The sequence below is a fragment of the Schistocerca gregaria genome, chromosome 4 (genome assembly GCF_023897955.1).
Source record: "Schistocerca gregaria isolate iqSchGreg1 chromosome 4, iqSchGreg1.2, whole genome shotgun sequence".
Lineage (NCBI taxonomy): Eukaryota > Metazoa > Arthropoda > Insecta > Orthoptera > Acrididae > Schistocerca > Schistocerca gregaria.
Genome location: NC_064923.1, coordinates 259988535 through 260010040, shown reverse-complemented (window position 1 = coordinate 260010040; position 21506 = coordinate 259988535). Strand labels below are relative to the sequence as shown.

General features: G+C 45.6%; 1 protein-coding gene across 1 annotated transcript in view; it reads left to right on the top strand.

Moving 5' to 3' along the window:
- The window catches only part of LOC126365758 (probable G-protein coupled receptor 139), a 1098473-nt gene that overhangs the window by 484528 nt on the left and 592439 nt on the right, over positions 1-21506 (top strand). Inside the window, exon 3 of the mRNA XM_050008257.1 lies at positions 11395-11473. The gene's annotated coding sequence lies outside the window, so the exon portion shown is untranslated. The remainder of the gene's footprint in view (positions 1-11394; positions 11474-21506) is intronic.

Here is a 21506-nt window from a genome sequence, read left to right as displayed (position 1 = left end):
TCTACGAGTCATCCTTTTGTTTATGAACTAAGGAGTGCAGGACAAACTTTGTCCACACTTTCCGAGATTGATGAACTGACGGATAGACACCATGGTTAGGCAGATCCAGTTTTGGCAGTTTGTTAGTGCCTCCCTTCAGTCAATACACATAATAAACATGAACATGGCAAATAATTGTCACATCAATTCACGTTCTCGTTCATGATGCCAGTAGTCTATAATCGCCTAACGATCGGACCACGTAGACCCCTGCACATTCAATAGTAAACGATGGAAAAATACGATTGGGCACTGAATCGCTTCACAAGGTTACGACATGTCTGCAGTTATAGAGTAAGTACGTGGACAACACAAAAAAGCAATTTCATCTGCTACATGGGACAAAAATATTGTATATATGGAAGAAACAAAACATTATTACCACCTGCTTAATAGCGAGTTGGTCCACCTTCGAAGCGTAATATAGCAGTGATATTGCGTGGCATGGATTCGGCAAGACATTGGTAGGTTTCTGGAGGTATGTGGCACCAGAGATCAGAGGGATGTTGGAAAGGGTAGCTTACATAAGCATGGGCGATGTGGTGAATCGAATGGTGGCCTTATCCTCGGCTAGTAGCATCACGGTACAAATGTGTTTGGATGTGTGTGTGCGTGTGTGTGTGTTTACCGGCGGGAGGGCAGAACCTCTTCTCTTGAGGTGGCGCGGCGCAGTCATTTGATCCTCGGCACGTCAGCTTGCGAGCGCCTCCGACGTCACGACGGGGCCGCCGCTGTCACTTGCTTCTGGCGACCGCCAACAAACTGCGTCTCAGCTTCTATGTACGTCTCCAGCCCCATCTGTCAATTACCGAGTTCTGCAGGCGCAACTGGAGGAAAGCCAAAGACGAAGAAATAATAGAGGAAACGTGACAGCCACAGCGTTGATTGACAGCGTAACACCAACGGCAGCCATCCTCGAAGAAGAAAACGGAAACACACAAAAAAAATATCGGATACTAACATTAATTTATCCATATAAATAGTGGTAGAACTTCGTGGCTGTGGACTGAATAACTCAAAAAATTACAGAAATATTCCCTTTTTTGTATACCGGTGACTTTTACTCAAGGACGCGGTTCGGTTCTTCACTCATCTTTTACTTCCGTTACACGTCCGCATCAACACAACGATTTTCTTGACTGCAGGTGGAATGTTGCAACTGCCTTTTGTTCTGTAATTGGTGACTTCTTTCATTACATCCAACACACACTTATATGTTCTCAGATGCAGTGATACAGCACAGCATTTCCATTATGGCCGACTTTGGGTCCATGTTGCATAAAGTAAAACATTGCTCACTGTTTGGAATGGCAAATTTGAGAAGAACTTTCATCCTAATTACGATCAATGACAATAATTTTGGGTCGGCAAGAGGACAAGAGGTGACACGAGCCCCGCCTTCACTCTCTCCCACCTCCCCACCCCAGCTGTTGGAATTGCCTAGCTTTTCTTTCTTTTTCTTTTTTTAACGAAACTAACATAATAGAACAAAGTTAAGCTGTATATACACTGAAACCACTCTACCTCACTCATATCCACCGAAGCGGAATTCATAATTCATCAAACACGTGTTTTAGCGAAGCATTTCACTGTCAAGACACGTATAAACTTCCAATTACAATACTACTCAAGTCCACTTACAGAGTTTCAAGAACTAGTATTAAGAGAGAAATTCAGAAGCGTGCTGCAGCGATCTTCGTATCGCTGTCATAACCGACCACGAAGACAAGATTAGACAGGGTTATTTAAGCATTAACTCTTCCCACGTTCCATACGAAAACGAAATAGGTAGAAACCCCCATTGGATACCGATATGCACATATGCACGGGGCAAAAGTGTCGCGTACACAAGGTATAAAAGTGCAGTTTCTTGCCGAAGACTGTCAGAGTTGGTATTTGCACATTTCATTCATGTGAAAAGGTTCAAAAATGGTTCAAATGGCTCTGAGCACTATGGGACTTAACTTCTGAGGTCATGAGTCCGCTAGAACTTAGAACTACTAAAACCTAACTAACCTAAGGACATCACACACATCCATGCCCGAGGCAGGATTCGAACCTGCGAGGCCGGCCGCGCTGCAGTCCGGAACCGCGGGACTGCTACGGTCGCAGGTTCGAATCCTGCCTGGGGCATAGATGTGTGTGATGTCCTTAGGTTAGTTAGGTTTAAGTAGTTCTAAGTTCTAGGGGACTGATGACCTAAGATGTTAAGTCCCATAGTGCTCAGAGCCATTTGAACCAATTTTCTTTCGAACCTGCGACCGTAGTGGTCTCGCGGCTCCAGACTGTAGCGCCTAGAACCACTCGGCCATTCAGGCTGGCTGAAAAGGTTCCCGACGTGATTATGGTTGCACGACGGGAATTAACACACATTGAACGTGGAATGGTAGTTTTAGCTAGACGCATGGGACATTCCATTCCTGAAGTCCTTGGTGAATTCAAAATTTCAAGATTTACAGTGTTAAGAGTGTGGAGGGAATACTAAATTTCGGGCATTACTTCTTACCGTGGACAACACAGTGGCCAATGATCTTCACTTAACGACCGAGGGCAGCGGCGTTTGCGTAGTGTTGTCAGCGCTAACAGACGAGCAACACTGCGCAAATACCCGCAGAAATCAATGTGGGTCTTAAGACGAACGTATTCGTTAGCACAGTGCGGAGAAATTTGGCGTTACTGCGCAGACGACTGGCGCACATGCCATTGATAACAGCACGACAGTTCCTGCAGCGCCTCTCCAGTGCTAGTGACCATGTCGGTTGAACCCTAACGACTGGACAGCCGTAGCCTGGTCAGGTAAGTCCCGATTTACAGTTGATAAGAGCTGATGGTGGAGCTCGAGTGTGACGCAGATCCCACGAAGCCGTGGACCCGAATTCTGAACAAGGCAGTGTGCAAGCTGGTGGTAGCTCCATAGTGGTGTGGGCGGTTCAAAAATGGTTCAAATGGCTCTGAGCACTATGGGACTCAACTGCTGTGGTCATCAGTCCCTTAAAACTTAGAACTACTTAAACCTAACTAACCTAAGGACATCACACACATCCATGCCCGAGGCAGGATTCGAACCTGCGGCCGTAGCAGTCGCACTTTTCCGGACTGCGCGCGGTGTGGGCGGTGTTTACGTCGAGTGAACTAGGTCCTGTGGTCCAACTTGTACCCGTTACCGGAACGGTCGCGGGGTTGCCGTGAAGGAAAGCGCGGTGGGACCCAAGGAGCGGCCCGCGAACAACACCACATACAGGAGAGGACGGACACGAACAACGAAGGATCTTACGAACAACAACAAGATAGAAAAACAACAGAGTCAAAAGAACCTAACTAATCAACCACGTCCACTCGTACACGGAACAAGAAAGTAAATACGCAGAGGCGAGATGTCGATAGGTGCACGCCACGGTCGACTGACTGGCGGAGCGAGAGGCAGGCGTTTGATCGAGGACGCCGCTATTGGCCGCTGCGACCACGTGCTCCACCGTGGCGCCTTCACATTAAAAGTGGGCTATGAGGCATGCGCCTCCACGGCATACGGCGCTATGGTGCAGAAGTCTCTAGGGGTCTTCGACGTCCATGCCGTCTGGCGCGGATTCGAAAACGGCGGCGCGCGGTAACAGACAACTGCGCTGATCGTTGGCTAGAAATGCTTATTTTAGGTTACTTGGAGACCATTTGCAGCCATTCATGGACTTCAAGTCCCTGTACAACAATGCGTGATCGCCGGGTCACAATTATTTAACGCGTTTGGTTTGAAGAACACTCAGGACAAGCCGAGTGAATGATTTGGTCACCCAGATCGCTCAATATGAATACTACTGAACATTTATGGGGCATAATCAAGAGGACAAATCGTGAGCAAAGCGTTGCACTGTCAACAGTTCGGCAATTACGGTCGGCTTTAAAGGCAGCATGAGTCACTATTTGTGCAGAGGCTCGCCACGACTTGTTGAGTCAATGCCATGTCGAGATGCTACACCACGCCGGGCGAAAGTAGGTCGGGCAGGTATCCTATGGGTTTTGTCAATTCAGTGTAGGCACAACTGGAAGTACTTTGTAAATTCAGCTGGACAAAAATTTGGTTGAAATAGTCGTATATCTTTTTTTTATGAAGGACATCATCTTTACGGCAGTGATTGTTATACGGTTTTATTACACTATTGCAATTTCGGCCTTAGGCCATTATCAAGTGATGTTATGGCTTTAAGCAATGTCAACGTAATGTAAGACATCATATTACTTGATAATGGCCTAAAGCCGAAATTGTAATAATAAAAACGTATAACAGTCACTGGCGTAAAGACGATGTCGTTCGAAAAAAAAATTATGGCTGTGAATCCCAGCTACAAGTGTAGTCCTATATCTGTCCCACTTAATTACTTCAATGATACGCATGACAGATCAGGTTTCATTGTTCCAACGATGTGAAAAATGTAAATAAACCAATATTCTTGTAAACATGATAGTAATGTGTTTTATCGCACTAAAAATCTTGAAGAGGAAAGCAGACACTGGTGTGCTTTATGGAGAATTAAAAACATTGACATAACAGGTAAGTGATGTTTTTGCGGCAAGTACATAATTTTTCTTCAGTTTCGGGGACTCTGCTGAATTATATGAGAATTCCACCAATACTGTGTACTGCTTAGTCCTTAGCGCCATCGTGCCGTTCATGACATGGTTGGGCGGTACAATTAGTCCAGAGCGTCTTTCGTGCTAGTGTTTAAGTTCGCCCAGAGCGTGAATAAAACTGGTGGATTTGGAAGCCATAGCAATAGACGAGTTTTTCGAGTACAATTTCTCTTTCTAAAATTGTCAGAAACCTCCGTTACTTATCACTGCCACACCTGAAAATTGATATAACTTTAGCTTATTAAGGAAACGTGGCAAAAAATTTTAATTAACTCCAAACGTAACTCATGCTCATAAATTAAGGATAATGCTGATACATGGTGAAACAATGATCTGGTGGGCGGTTTGCGGGTTTAAATCACCTCAGAGTATGACCCTGCGGTGCATTTGACCTGTGGTCGTCGCACGGTGGCGGTGGCATCAGTCAACATATGCAGAGGTGTGTTGGTGTATGTCAGACTACGGTGCAGCGAGTAAGTGTGCAGACGTTTTCAGACGTGCTAATGGTGACTGTGTGTTGAAAATAGCTCAAAGAACACATACTGATGGCGTTGTAAGGGGTAGAATACTAGTGCGACTGGAGGCTGGTCAAACACAGCAGGTCGCAGCATGGGCCCTCCGTGTGCCACAAAGTGTGATCTCAAGATTATGGCAACGATTCCAGCAGACAGGAAGCGTGTCTAGGTGCTACAGTACGGGACGTCCACAGTGTACAACGCCACAAGAAGACCGATAACTCATCATCAGTGCCAGTAGACGGCCACGGAAAACTGCAGTTGGCCATGCTGGGGACCTTACTGCAGCCTCTGGAACAGTTGTCTCCAGACACACGGTCTACCGACGACTGAGCAGACACGGTTTATTCGCCCGGAGACCTGCAACGTTCATTTCACTGACCCCTGGTCACAGGAGAGCCCGCAAAGCCTGGTGTAAAGAATACAGTACATGATCATTGGAACAGTGGTCCCAGGTTATGTTCACGGACGAGTCCAGGTATAGTCTGAATTGTGATTCTCGCCGGGTTTTCATCTGGTGTGAACCAGGATCCAGATACCAACCCCTTAATGTCCTTGAAAGGGACCTGTATGGAGGTCGTGGTTTGATAGTGTGGGGTGGGATTATGATTGGTGCACGTACACCCCTGCATGTCTTTGACAGAGGAACTGTAACAAGTCAGGTGTATCGGGACGTCATTCTGCACCAGTATGTCCGCCTTTTCAGGGCTGCAGTGGGTCCCACCTTCCTCGTGATGGATGATAACACACGGCCCCAACGAGCTGCCATGGTGGAGTAGTACCTTGAAACAGAAGATATCAAGCGAATAGAGTGACCTGCCCGTTCTCCAGACCTAAGCCCCATCGAGCACGTCTGGGATGCTCTCGGTCGGCGTATCGTTGCAAGTCTTCAAACCCTAACGACACTTCAGGAGCTCCAACATGGACTTGTGCAAGAATGGGAGGTTATACCCCAGCAGCTGATCGACCACATGATTCAGAGTATGCCAATCCGTTGTGCGGTATGTGTGCGTGTGTATGGTGATCATATCCCATACCGATGTCGGGGTACATGGGCAGGAAAGAGTGGCGTTTTGTAGCACATGCGTTTCGGGACGGTTTTCTCCACTTATAACCAACACCGTGGACTTACAGATCTGTGTCATGTGTGTTCCCTATGTGCCTATGCTATTAGCGCCAGTTTTGTGTAGTGCCACGTTGTGTGCCACCACATTCTGCAATTATCCTTAATTCATGAGCATGAGTGTATTGTTTGTGTCATTTAGTATTTAATATAAAATTTCCAATACAGTGTTCATTATCAGCTATAGCGTTTGTTGTTTAAAGTATTTCGTTTGCGTAAATGTGTTAAACGGAACAAAAATTTGTGATTTGCGTGTAACCTGTGCTTTTTTCTTTTGTAAATTTAGGTGCTTTTTACACTACAGCCTTTTAGGAGTTGAGGATTTTTCTTCAACCCCCCCCCCCCCCCTCATCTTCTAAAGACAAAAGACGAGAGTTTGGCCAGCTTAACAAGAAAATGCTTCTAGTTACGGATGTTGTGATCGGCCGTGCAGACGAAGCGGTGGCGCTTCCTTAGTCTGTTGGTGTAGAGCCTCGATTCCATTGCGGCGGCGGCTGTGGCAGCCCCAGTGGCGCGGCACTAGCCTTGCGGCTGAGCAGTGGCCCTCCTTTAAGCGAGTTTTCCCGTCTCCACGTTTCCAAAAATGTTTTTGTGCGTATTGACTCCTTTTAGTCCTAAGAATATGTGATTAATTGTCGTAAACTATTACCTATCCTGAAAGTCACATTCCTAAGGAAGCGCGCACACGCCAGCTCTAGCCGCTCTCGGTGCTTGGGCCGTTTGCGGCTCCAATCGCTATCTCTTTGAGATGCAAAAAGCGGTCATGGCGGCACTTTATCGCACTGGTTCAACGAATGATAATACGCGGCGCGATTATTGTCCCGAATGGTCAACTGCAGAGGCTCCACCCGGTTTGTTGAGTCCACGCCATGTCGTGATGCTGCACTAGCCTGTAAAAGGAGGTCCGTCACCATATTAGGAGGCATCCTATCGCTTTTGTCACCTCAGTATAGGAACAACTGGAAATATTTATTAACTTCAGCTAGACAAAAAATTTGGTTTGGTGTAAATGGAAGCAAGCTGAGATGAACAAGGCACCATATTTTTTTTTATAGAAAGCCACCAATGAAGAATAAAGTTATTCAAGCTATTGCTCATGTGTACAAACATCTACGTGACGACAGTTTGATGGGCAGATGTCTTTGACTCTATAAGCAGAACAACTATGCGACACTGAATTCATTAATTTGGTCTTATGCTCCAGAACACATGTTTTCGAGTGTACAAGTCGTCCAAATTCCTGTCTGTCGGGCGTGCGTCATTTTTAGCGACAGATTTACGGGTGTCCCCGCAGAACACGAATGTCATGGGAATCTTTGTCAGCACCACGGCTTGTTTATTCGCCACGAAAAGGGATGAGAAACGCCTCAAGCGTTCGGACCGGCGTTCGTTCCAGAGCATCATCGAGGCTGATTTGCGGCTAGAGAGACTCGCGCTTTGGAAAATGAGACCTTTGAAGAAGATGATGGTTTTTAGTACGGCCCAGGAATAGCAGATTAGTGGTAAGTTGCCAAGTTTTAAAAGCTACGTACACAAATAAACATTTTAAATGCCTATTTCTTGAGACAAGCTGGTTCACTAGAATAAAAACGAACTACTCGGTAAAATTGAATGACGTTTTGGATTTAATAAAATAGACACTTGTAATGTTGGCGTGAACCTCAAAAACGAAAACATTTTTCACAATTTTGGTATTTATTTACGCTTACAGGCAACAAAAGAGATCGATTTTCAATTGCTAACTATTTTGAAATGTACTTCTTGAAATTTCATTTTAGAGGTTCATGCCACAGGGAATTTAATTCTGACATTATGTGTATGTTTAATTTAGATTGTACACCTACACATCACCTTCAATCGTGCGAACCGTTTAGTTGCGCAATCCGCGCTGAAGTATTTTAGCCGCTACTTTGAGCTGCTTAAGCTAATCAATTTACGAATCAAAAGTTGTTTACGTAGTATTTAAAATATGTACCGCTCTTTCTTAATAAAGATTAACAACAAAAATATTTTTGCTGAAAAAAATGTTGGGCATTAGTGTAAAATAAGTCTCCGTGTTTGGAGAACCCCCTTAATGTAACTGAATGCAATCTTTTCTTGTGGAGCAGTGGAGCATCTGAAGACGCGACAACCGAGGCACAAAAGCTCACCCGACATGACTTCTTTGCGGAATGTGTGCTCATGCGCGACTTCAGACGCGTAACTGGAGAGACTTGCATTCAATTACATTGTGGGAGTGTCATGTGACAGGCGCACGGCTACTTCAGAGCGTCTTGCGTCTCTTGGAAGTCGTAGTACACTCACATGCCTACATTTGACACTGATGTGCTTTAACCACTGGCAGAGGGCAGGTGACAGCAGTACCAGTGGAGGATATATGAAGCGTGTCGGGACGACGCAGAAAAATGGACTCCGCCTCGCCTTCCGTATATACCTCTCGTACCCCACGCTGATGCTCTATGACCTCATTCCTTTCCCCTGTCTGCTCCTCTCCTTGAACATATCCACATCCTCTACACCTCCCACTGCCTTGAACCCTCTCATCCCCTGGTTGATCCTCTCCTCTCCAATTCTGCCCTCTGCTGTGCCTTCACCATTGTGTCTCCCCCCCCCCCTACCCTCCACTGCTACACCCTTTATCTCCTTTCCAAAGGTGGCTTCCGTCGGCTTCCCTTCCTGAATGATGCCCTCTCTCCCTCCATTTATCCCTCCTATCATCTCTAATCCTCAGCTCCGCCTCCCTTCCTCTGTCGTTTTCCCAGTCTCCCTCTCCCCACCTTCAATCCTCCTACCCTCTCTCTGCCCCCCTTCTCTCCCCCAAGCCCTTTTTGCTCTCCCCTCCACTGCCTTTCCCACTCCTTCTTGCGGCCGCCCAGCCCGCCCCCTCTTTCTATGCCCCTCCCTTTTTGGGGTCCCCCCTTTTCTCCTTTCCTCTCCTCCTCCCTTTCCCCCCTCATCGGTCCAGGTCCTCCCCCTCCCCCGCCCCATCTGCCGCAGTGCCGCCTGTATAGCGCTGTTTTGAGTGTTCAGTGTTATGTGTCCCCTGTCAGTGTTGTCAACAGCCGCCATACTGTCGCTAGTTGTGTGTTTTTTTTTTATCTCATATGAACAGAAACCAGACTGTCGCCATGTTTGTTTAAATTGTGCCTGTATATTTACTATGTGTTTTAATGAGCATCGCCGACCGTTTTGTTTCTACATTTTCTTCGTGTCTTTTTCTCCATGTTTTAGTTTTTAACAGTCACCGTTTTATCGCCTGCTTTTGTTTGTTTTTCATATCTCCTGATTCTGTTTTTTAACTTTTCTTTAGGCTGCAGAGCGGCGCAATGTGCTGCTGTCAGGAATCGATATCCAATAAAGAAAAAAAAAGGAACCGCAGAAAATAGTCTTTATCATAGTGCAGAAACGGAGCTATTTATCTGACGTCAAAAAGGCTTGAACATCGGCTTTCGGGCCAAGGGTGAAGCATTAAAAAAAAATGAGTCCGTAAATTGTTCGCGTGCTGCCGTGCTTAGAGTATACCCTGAGTGTTAAAAATGGCGGGATCGAAAACTGGCGCAAAGGTAACTGTAGTCCCATGGCCCATAAATGACAGGGGTGAATGAAGGTTGCAGAGATGTATATGGGCGAATTGATGTGCAACTGTTGAGCAACTCATCGTCCAGCTGAACCAAGGGGGTGTCAACCCTCGTCTCCTCAACGACCGTTCAGCAAACATTGCTGCATATGGGCGTCCACTGTAGTTGCCAGCTTCATGCAGCGAAGCTGACTGCTGTTCATCAGCCACGAAGTCTGTAATTTGCACGCCAGTACCGCTACTGGACGTCCACTGGGTGGCGACAGACAGTCTTTTCAGATGACAGATGGCCAGTGGCGTGTACTACACGGAAAGTCTGACACCAAGCACCCTTCCATAATCTTCGGAAGGGTACAGGCCGGAGGAGAGAGTGTTGTGGTCTGGGGAATGATTTCTTGGCATTCTCTGGGTGATCTCGTCATTCTGCATGGCACAATGGATCACCAAAAGAATACATATAACCTTGGGGACCATGCTAACCCCTATGTGCGGTTTGTTTTTGTCAGCATAATGGCATCCACTGGTTGGGCAATGCAACCTATCACATAGCTCACAATGTACTGCATGGTTCAAAAAGCACAAGGATGAGTTTAAAGTGCTCCCCGGACCACAACGCTCCCCGGATTTAAACCCAATCGAGAATCTGTGGGACCACCTCGAATGGGCTGTTCGCACCATGGATCCTCAACCAAGAAACCTAGCGAAGCTGGCCACGGTACTAGAGTCGCCGTGGCTCCACATTCCCATTGGTACCTCATTGACTCTATTTCTGTAGGCTTTGTAGAGGCCTGAGCTGCAGAAGGATTGTGACAGGTGGTCACGTTAATGTGACTGGACAGTGGAACCGCACCACAGCTAGTGAGCCGTCTGTGTCGTTAGCGCCCAGGCCTCCTCTTCTAGCTGCCGCATTCTGCCGAGAAAAGAGCGTTCACAACTTCTGGCCCTTGTAACACGGCTTTTAGGAGCACAAACATGCTGCAAGCCAACTGTATTATCGGGAACATGGCAGCCATGTAAGACAGAGCTGTGAAAGAATTTAAGTTGGTGTTTTCACTAAAATCATTAGAGTTGGAGGCTAAGTTCGAAGTGCAGAAGGTTCAGGAAGGAAATCAGCGGTGCTGCCGTTTGAGGAACCATCATCCTCATCAAGTGGTTTAGGGAAACAACGAAGGGTAGTTAGAGATTGGACTTCCTATGGGTAAGATCAGTGTGCAAACCACTGCACTATGTTGGACTGGGATTCTGATTTGAGTCCCAGTTGTCTGGAGTAATATCGTGCAACTCATATTTTTTATTATTAATATCACAATTTTTTCAGCCGGACATCTCTTATTTCAGATTCATCCAGGTTCAAAGCATCACCTACGAAACGGGAAGTACTATTAACTATCTTTCGTATTCCAGGAATGAGACTTATCCTTGGCGAAGATAAAAATAAAAAGTTAATCTTGGAGAAACAAGCAAAATTCTTCGATAGTCGTGTCACACTTATTGAGCTGCGATTCTTTCATTTGCAGATGTGCTTCCGGTCCCCATCCCCGCATGGGTGTGCATGTCAGGCTGAACACTTCTGAAAGTATTCTTCAACAACAATAGGTAAGTGTCAAACTCCAGACATATTTGTGTGTCCTGATACCTTTGTCACCGGCCGCTGTGGCCGAGCGGTTCTACGCGCTTCCGTCTGGAACCGCTCGACCGCTACGGTCGCAGGTGCGAATCCTGCCTCGGGCATGGATGTGTGTGATGTCCTTAGCTTAGTTAGGTTTAAGTAGTTCTAAGTTCTAGGGGACTGATGACCTCCGAGTCCCAGTCAAATAGTGCTCAGAGCCATTTGAACCATTTTGTTTGGGCGTCAGTCACAGTTCTTTTCTTTATTTCATTTTTATTCTATGTTGTTCGTTGCATTTGTTCGGGGCAGACGTCCCTTGACACCTGTTCAAGTTCGTCAATGATCCATTCACCCAGTTTTTTTTATAGCTACCCCGCGCGGCGCTGTATAATGATTCAAAATTTACGCTGTAAAATAACCTCATATATATTTAAAAACAACAATGTGCCTAAGCCATTTGTGCGTCCAGTTACTTTTCTATTGCTGCCATACTAGAACACATATTATAATTTGCGCTTCACCTCAACACCTGGGAAAGACGCCCTGTTTTTTTCGGGGTAAGATGGACACTCGTTATACCTATTTTGTACATTTAGTTATTTGCAGTCCCTAGAAATTACAGAGAAAGCATGCTAAAGGAACGAACATTCTTGGTGGATCTAGCAACTAGAAACCAAACACTAAACTGATGAGCTCAGAAATTGCATCTAATGTAAGTGCTACGGCTAAAGCAGGAAACTCTACCTCTTTTGCAAAGACTATACCGGTATCAATTTTGGAAGGAAGAAACCTGTATCGGTGTTGACAGACCGGGAAACCCTACACAATTTGAAAGCAGCGCAACAGCAAACGACTGACACAAAAATGAATTCTCCTACCACAAAACGAGGGATAAAACTAAAATCAGCTGCTGAAGACGATGATTGTATCATGTATGAAAGAAAATACTACGAAAAAAGAAAAAAAAGAAAGAAAACGGACCACAAGTGCGCTGGATTCAGTGCATACATTGTAAGAAGTGGCTTCGTAAAGGCTTCGTAAAAGACGCACAGATGAAACGGATATGTGTAATGATTGTGGGGTAAAGCAGTAAATATTAACCGTAGACATGTCAGTAATAGCAACAAAGATTTTTATTTTGTATTTCTTGACACTAAAATACGTAACAAAATTGGTGACTGTATCAATTTCATTTTACCATCTTATCGCTATCTTTGGGGTGAAATGCCCAGTAGCTCGACCGATAAAAAAAAGTACTACGGCACATTGAAGTCATAATTTTATCATAAACACTGGTTTTCAATTTGAAGAAATCTGGTTAAACATGTGTGGTTCAAAAAATGGCTCTGAGCACTATGGGACTCAACTGCTGTGGTCATTAGTCCCCTAGAACTTAGAACTACTTAAACCTAACTAACCTAAGGACCTCACACACATCCATGCCCGAGGCAGGATTCGAACCTGCGGCCGTAGCAGTCGCACGGTTCCGGACTGCGCGCCTAGAACCGCGAGACCACCGCGGCCAGCAAACATGTGTGGTTAATTTCATTTTGAACATCCCACAGTTCCTTCGTAATTTCGTGATGAAGCAAACCTTACAGCATATTCCCCCGATGTACTATTCAGGGTGTTACAAAAAGGTACTACCAAACTTTCAGGATACATTCCTCACACACAAAGAAATAAAATATGTTATGTGGGCATGTGTCCGGAAACGCTTACTTTCCATGTTAGAGCTCATTTTATTACTTCCCTTCAAATCACATTAATCATGGAATGGAAACACACAGCAACAGAACTTACCAGCGTGACTTCAAAGACTTTGTTACAGGAAATGTTCAAAATGTCCTCAGTTAGCGAGGAAACATGCATCCACCCTCCATCGCATGGAATCCCTGATGCGCTGATGCAGCCCTGGGGAATGGCGTATTGGATCACAGCCGTCCACAATACGAGCACGAACAGTCTCTACATTTGGTACTGGGGTTGCGTAGACGAGAGCTTTCAAATGCCCCCATAAATGAAAGTCAAGAGGGTTGAGGTCAGGAGAGCGTGGAGGCCATGGAATTGGTCCGCCTCTACCAATCCATCCGTCACCGAATCTGTTGTTGAGAAGCGTACGAACACTTCGACTGAAGTGTGCAGGAGCTCCATCGTGCGTGAACCACATGTTGTGTCGTACTTGTAAAGGCACATGTTCTAGCAGCACAGGTAGAGTAATCCGTATGAAATCATGATAACGTGCACCATTGAGCGTAGGTGGAAGAACATGGGGCCCAATCAAGACATCACCAACAATGCCTGCCCAAACGTTCACAGAAAATATGTGTTGATGACGTGATTGCACAACTGCGTGCTGATTCTCGTCAGCCCACACATGTTGATTGTGAAAATTTACAATTGAATCACGTTGGAATGAAGCCTCATCCGTAAAGAGAACATTTGCACTGAAATGAGGATTGACACATTGTTGGATGAACCATTCGTAGAAGTGTACCAGTGGAGGCCAATCAGTTGCTGATAGTGCCTGCACACGCTGTACACGGTACGGAAACAACTGGCTCTTCCGTAGCACTCTCCGTACGGTGACGTGGTCAACGTTACCTTGTACAGCAGCAACTTCTCTGACGCTGACAGTAGGGTTATCGTTAACTGCACGAAGAATTGCCTCGTCCATTGCAGGTGTCCTCGTCGTTCTAGGTCTTCCCCAGTCGCGAGTCATAGGCTGGAATGTTCCGTGCTCCCTAAGACGCCGATCAATTGCTTCGAACGTCTTCCTGTCCGGACACCTTCGTTCTGGAAATCTGTCACGATACAAACGTACCGCGCCACGGCTATTGCCCCGTGCTAATCTATACATCAAATGGGCATCTGCCAACTCCGCATTTGTAAACATTGCACTGACTGCAAAACCACGTTTGTGATGAACACTAACCTGTTGATGCTACGTACTGATGTGCATGATGCTAGTACTGTAGAGCAATGAGTAGCATGTCAACACAAGCACCGAAGTCAACATTACCTTCCTTCAATTGGGCAAACTGGCGGTGATTCGAAGAAGTACAGTACATGCTGACGAAACTAAAATGAGCTCTAACATAGAAATTGGGCGTTTCCGGACACATGTCCATACAACGTCTTTTCTTTATTTGTGTGTGAGGAATGTTTCCTGAAAGTTTGGCCGTACCTTTTTGTAACACACTGTATAAAGCAGAGTCAGCGAAAGATTATATAGTGCTCAACAAAAGTTTGGAATACTATCGAATAATGTAATTTACTATACTAGAGGTTTCACTGACCTGGTAACTTCATGCATTATCCAGTTATAGCCCATATACTGGGCGGTGTTTACCACTGGCATGCTTTGTGGCCGTTTCCCAGTAATATAAATATACCGCTGCCGCTGCGGCACACAGTGAGAAGCCCAGTATTAACAATAGCTTCATCAGTTTGTGTTCAGCACTACAGTAACATGCCACACAAGGGCATACAATACTTTCAGGATCTTGCCGATCTGTTACATGTCACTCAAAGTGGTGTGTCTAACATGTGAAGTAATTATAGAGAGACGGGAAATGTGAACGATAGATCTCACAGTGGTCGTCCTCGTATGACAACACCAATTCAGTATCATTCCCTCCAACTGTCGGCTCGCAGGCACACAACATCAGCTGCCAGAAATATTGGAAATGATTTCTTTCAAGCGACAGGGATTCGTACCTCGGACCAAAGAGTGCGTAGAAGATTTCATCTGGATGGTCTTCATTCCGAAAGACCAATGAGAAGTTTTGCGCTAAACCAACGGAACCGTCGCAGTTGAAGGGCCTGGCCTCTTGAGCATCAACAGTGGACCATTGCGGATTGGAGTAAAATCATGTTTGCTGACGAGATCAGGGTCGGTTTGCGACAATAGACGTGGTACGGTTTGTAGATGCGATAGACGACACCAGGAACGGCGACACGTTCAGGATGTCCATCCGTTTGCAGGTGGAAGTGTAATGTTTTGGCTCAAATAGTTCAAATGGCTCTGAGCACTATGGGACTTACTTCTGAGGACATCAGTCTCCTAGAAGTTAGAACTACTTAAACCTAACTAACCTAAGGACATCACACACATCCATGCCCGAGGCAGGATTCGAACCTGCGACCGTGCGGTAGTGCAGTTCCAGACTGAAGCGCCTAGAACCGCTCGGCCACTTCGGCCGGCTAATGTTCTGGGCGGCAGTAATTAAGAGACGGCGGACTCCTCTAATTTCCCATCTATGGCAATTTCACTGGTACCCAATACCTCCAAGAGGTACTACAAAGGATTGTATGGCACTACAGACGCGAAGTCGGTGACAGCTTTATCCTAGTTGATGATAATGCAAGACCGCACCGTACTCTAACAGTGCCTCGATATCTCCACATTGGCAGCAGCAACCGAATGCATTGGTCAGCACAGTCTCCAGACATGAATGCAATTGAGCATGCATGGCACCTGTTGAAGGCGGTCATTGCACATCGTCCGAATATTTAGGACCTCACTCAAGCTGACACTGAGGATTGGGACCTCGTACCCAAAGATAAACATTTAGGTCCCAACCAGAGTGGATTAACTCATCCTTGCGCGCGGAGGACATACTAGCTATTAAAGATCTTTATATAAATACATCAAAAAAAAATTGCAGCACTTCAGCTCCGAGAGTTTCGGAACCTGTACAGAAAATTGGAATAGAGATCAACATAAACATCATTTCCGCTCTTTTTATTGCTCATGAAAAACACACACTGCATGTTGCATTACTATACAGCGAGACCTTCAGAGGTGGTGGTCAAGATTGCTGTATACACCAGTACCTCTAATACCCAGTAGCACCTCCTCTTGCATTGATGCATGCCTGTATTCGTCGTGGCATACTATCCACAAGTTCAGCTAAGCACTGTTGGTCCAGATTGTCCCACTTCTCAACGGCAATTCGGTGTAGATCCCTGAGAGTGGTTGGTGGGTACCTTGTCCATAAACAATCCTTTTCAATTCATCCCAGGCGTGTTCAATAGGGTTCATGTTTGGAGAACAAGCTGGCCAGTCTAGTCGAGAGATTTCGTTATCCTGAAGGAAGTCATTCACAAGACGTGCACGATGGGGGCCCGAATTGTTGTCCATGAAGACGAATGCCTCGCCAATATGGTGCCGATATGATTGCACTATCGTTTGGAGGATGGCATTCAATTAACCTATCGCACAGCCGTTACGGCGCCTTCCATGACCACCAGCGACGTACGTCGGCCCCACTTATTGCTACCCCTAAACAGCAGGAAACCTCCACCTTGCTGCACTCACTGGACAGTGCGTCTAAGGCGTTCTGCCCGACCGGGTTGCCTCCAAACACGTCGCCGACGATTGTAAGGGATATTTGACACTCATCGGTGAAGATAACGTGATGCCAATCCAGAGCGGTCCATTCGGCGTACTGTTGGGCCCTTATATAACGCGCTGCATGGTCTCGTGGTTGCAAAGATGGACCTTGCAATGGACTTGAGGAGTGAAGTTGCGCAACATGCAGCCTATTGCGCACAGTTTAAGTCGTAGCACGACGTCCTGTAGATGCACGAAAAGCATTATTCAACATGCGGGCGTTGCTGTCAGGGTTCCTCCGACCTATAACCCGCAGGTATCGGCCATCCGCTTCAGTAGTACCCTTGAGCACCCTGAGCGAGGCATGTCATCGACAGTTCCTGTCTCTCTGTATCTCCTCCATGTCCGAACAACATTCCGAGATGCCTGAACACTTCCCTTGTCGAGAGCCGTTCCTGGCACAAAGTAACAATGCGGACGCGATAGAACCGCGGTATTGACCGTCTTAACATGGTTGAACTACAAACAACACGAGTAGTGTACCTCCTTCTTGGTGGAAAGACTGGGACTGATCGGCTGTCGGACCCCCTCCGTCTAATAGGCGCTGCTCATGCACGGCTGTTTACATCTTTGGGCGGGTTTAATGACGTCTCTGGACAGTCAAAGGGACTGTGCCTGTGATACAAAACTTTTGTTGTTGTGTGTAATAACAAACCCTGGGAAACTTTATTAAGAAGTTAATTTTGAAAAATATGTTCTTCATAAAAAAGATCTCTCCAAATTTCATGTTTCTAGTATGAGTGGCTTAGTCGTGTCAATTAATTTCGCATCTTACGCAGATACAGGAGGAGGAGGATATTAGTGTTTAACAACGAGGTCATTAGAGAAGCAGCACAAGCTCGGATTAGGGAAGATCGGGGAAAGAAATCGGCCGTGACCTTTCAAAGGAACCATACCGGCATTTGCAATAAGCGATTTAGGGAAATGACGAGAAACCTGTCAGGATGGCCGGACGCTGGTTTGAACCGTCGTCCTCCCGCATGCGAGTCTAATGTGCTAACCAGTGCACCACCTCATTCGGTTACAGCCACACACACACACACACACACACACACACACACACACACAGGCGGGCAGACAGACTGAACCGGACCTCCAGCGAAAAATTCCGGGGAAGTTATTCAGGGAGCTTTTCTTCGCATTTTTAACAAGTGATTCGTGGTCTCATGTGGCTCGTTACGGAGCAATAGTGTACTCATGATTTATTCTGTTAGTTGCTCCAGTTAAGTTTGTTTAACTCGAAATACTTTCAGAACAGTAAAACACATTCGATATGTAATAATCAGATCGTGCAACATAAAATACACATGCACAGATGCAAAACACTGTCATGTGACTGCCGCCGTTGCAGTAATACCTGAGAATAGGGTTGTTGTGCCTCTTCCCCGTTGCATTCAGTGAACCCTACATGAGGTGCATATTTGTAAACTCTACATCAGTAAACCTACTCAAACTCCTATGTGTCACTCTTAAAGTAGAACAAACGAGCAGACTCAAAGATACCTTTAGGATGCAGGCTGAAATAGACATTGCTGTTGTCAACAGTAAGTACCGTGACTGAATATAATAACTTTGTGACACCCTATGCGTACTGTCAACACTTCTTTTGTCGTGCAGATATATTCAGTGGAGTAGAGATAGAAAGATAAATGACACTAAGAAATCAAACGAAATTCTATTACCGTGCAACGAGCCACCGTATATAAAGCATCCCTTACACCAAAATACTCAGAAAATATCCTTGAACAGCCTCTGAAAGTTTTTCCGGTGGAATTCTGGTTCACTTTGCAGTTCAAAGGGTTTCACGATTTGTGAAGATATCATTGCTTGCCAAACATTCAGTGACGCCTGAGGATTAATTGGATTTGTGTGTTATGCAACGTCGGCCCCGTCATTTACAGGGCACTGGCGGCTGCTGTGTTGTGTGTTCCAGTTCCAGAAGAGCCTGGCTGTCCACAACTGCTAGGTGGGACCGCCGCCAAGCGGGCCGTTCAACAGGTGCACGCACATAAAGACACCACACAGCCGGCCTTATTCCTTACACATCTTATCTCTCTGCTCGAGTACCTTCAAGATACACACGTATATAAAAATAGCAGCACAAGGTCATTCAAACAGAAAAGTATTAATATATCTTGCTTTTCGAGGAGATCATGAAAACAGGAATCCACATATGAACGATAAGTGAACACACAGAAGTACTGTCAATTTACTATGGGTCTTTGCGCTGTTCGTCGATTAATAGAATTGTAGTCTCGTTTCTGCAAGGGGAGAAGGGAACGAAATGAAACTGCACGCTTTGACAGGGTGTCATGTTAATTCAGCGAGACAAATTTACAAAAGAACTTGGCAGTGAGAGTACTTACCAATATGGTGTTGCATCCCCTTTGCACTGGATGCAAGCATTGATTCAGTTGTGAAGAACGTCATAAAGCCGTTTTATTCTCTCCTGAGCCTAGCGGGTCCACAACTCTTGTATCTGGTTCTTGATATCATGGATACTGCCACTGTGACGTCCGAACTGGTCTCTCACGTGTTCTGTTAGGGAAAGGGCTGATGATCTTGCAGGCCACACAAGTACTGCAGTATCACGTAGATAGCACAAAGAGATAATTGTAGATTAGCATTGTCCTGTTGAAAGATGGCACCGCAGTACAGTCGCATGAGAGGCAACACATGAGGAGCAGAATGTCCATCGCATACCGTTTTACCGTCAGAGTTCCTCCAGTCACTACCAGCCGTGACTTATTGGGGGGGGCTCCCGACAACACGATGCCGAGAGTACTACCGCTGTGCCTCTCCAAAACATTGGAACAATGGGACATCTTGCCAGGGAAAATAGTGGGGGGTGACACCGCTACCGTGCACAATGACCGCGCGCGTCAGACTTCCTCCGTGAGGCGAATGAAGTATTTTGAACACTGTATACTCAAATTCAAAATCCCAAGATACGGAGCCAAGACTTGTAGTCTAAGAAAGTAAAGAGGGTTTGCTGTTGTAACTCAATAAGAGAGAAAGTCTTGGATTTTACTGGATGTATGGTACCCCGCTTTCACAACTGCAGTGCCAGTTCTTTAACTACAATTCTTAGGTAGCAGATAAAAAATACCGGCTGATCAAAAAGTCAGTATAAATTTGAAAACTTAATAAACTACGGAATAATATGGATAGAGAGGTAAAAATTGAAACACATGCTTGGAATGACATGGGGTTTTACTAGAACCAAAACAAAAGTTCACAAAATGTCCGACAGGTGGCGCTGGGCAGCAAAACGTCAGTAACTGCTACCGTGACGCGTGATAGGTACGCCGATATGTTACAGAATCGCACAATCCCCAGCCTGGCTAATAAAGACCTGCTGGAACGTACGATGTTTGTGCATATTATTAGACGCGTGAAAGACCGTTTGGTGACGGTCGTGTGCTGAGCCGCCAATTTCGTCATGCTTGGCCTCCCAGGTCCCCAGAATTGGCTTTGGGGCTACCGTAAGTGTATTGTGATCGACCGACATCTCTAGGGATGCTAATAGACAATATCCGACGCCAATGCCTCCCCATAACTCCGGACATACTTTACAGTGCTGTTCACAACATTATTCCTGGACTACAGCTATTGTTTTAGGAATGATGGTGGACATATTGAGAATTTCCTGTAAAGAACATCATCTTTGCTTTGTCTTACTTTGTTATGCCAGTTATTGCTATTCTGATGTTATGAAGCGCCATATGTCGAACATTTTGTGAACTTTGTTTTTCTTTTTGTTCTTATAAAACTCCATGTCATTCCAAGCATGTGTGTCAATTTTTACCTCTCTATCTACATTATTCCGTGGTTTATTAAGTTTTCAAATTTATACTGACTTTTTGTGAACTGTTCTTCAGCACTGACACATTAAAAACACACAGTATTTTTGAGACATGCTGTATCGGTATCACGAAAATTTGCAGACATCGGAGAGCTGTGGACACAATGAGCTCGAGGTAGGGTTTACCGGATGCTAAGGGATGGATAGCACATCCCCTAACCCGCCGTTCCAGCGGTACTTTGCCCCCCTACCCGTCTCTCAAGCGCTGTATGACTGTAATGCTGGGCTAGACATAACCCTGTGCTACTTTTCTTGCGCAGCAAGGGCAGAACATGGCAGTGTTCAACATGAAGACGGCATACTGTTTAAATAATAATCCCTGTTTACTAGTCTGTAAAAAGCAAATGGCTCTGAGTACTATGCGACTTAACTGCTGAGGTTATCAGTCGCCTAGAACTTAGAACTAATTAAACCTAACTAACCTAAGGACATCACACACATCCATGCACGAGGCAGGATACGAACCTGTGACCGTAGGGGTCGCTCGGCTCCAGACTGTAGCGCCCAGAACTGCACGGCCACTCCGGCCGGATGTAAAAAGCAGAAAGCGATGTTTTCCCTCAGAATGTGTCAGGAATACCAGTGTATCCACTCATACAATCCTTCGTGCTCCACATTTAAAATAAAACAAAAACAGTTATTCGCATCGAATTTTTTGGATAGTATTTCAATACAAAATTCTTAGGTAATATAAGTTTATGCAACAATTATTATACTTAACACTAGTGATTTTTGGAAACATTAATGGAAACTCAGT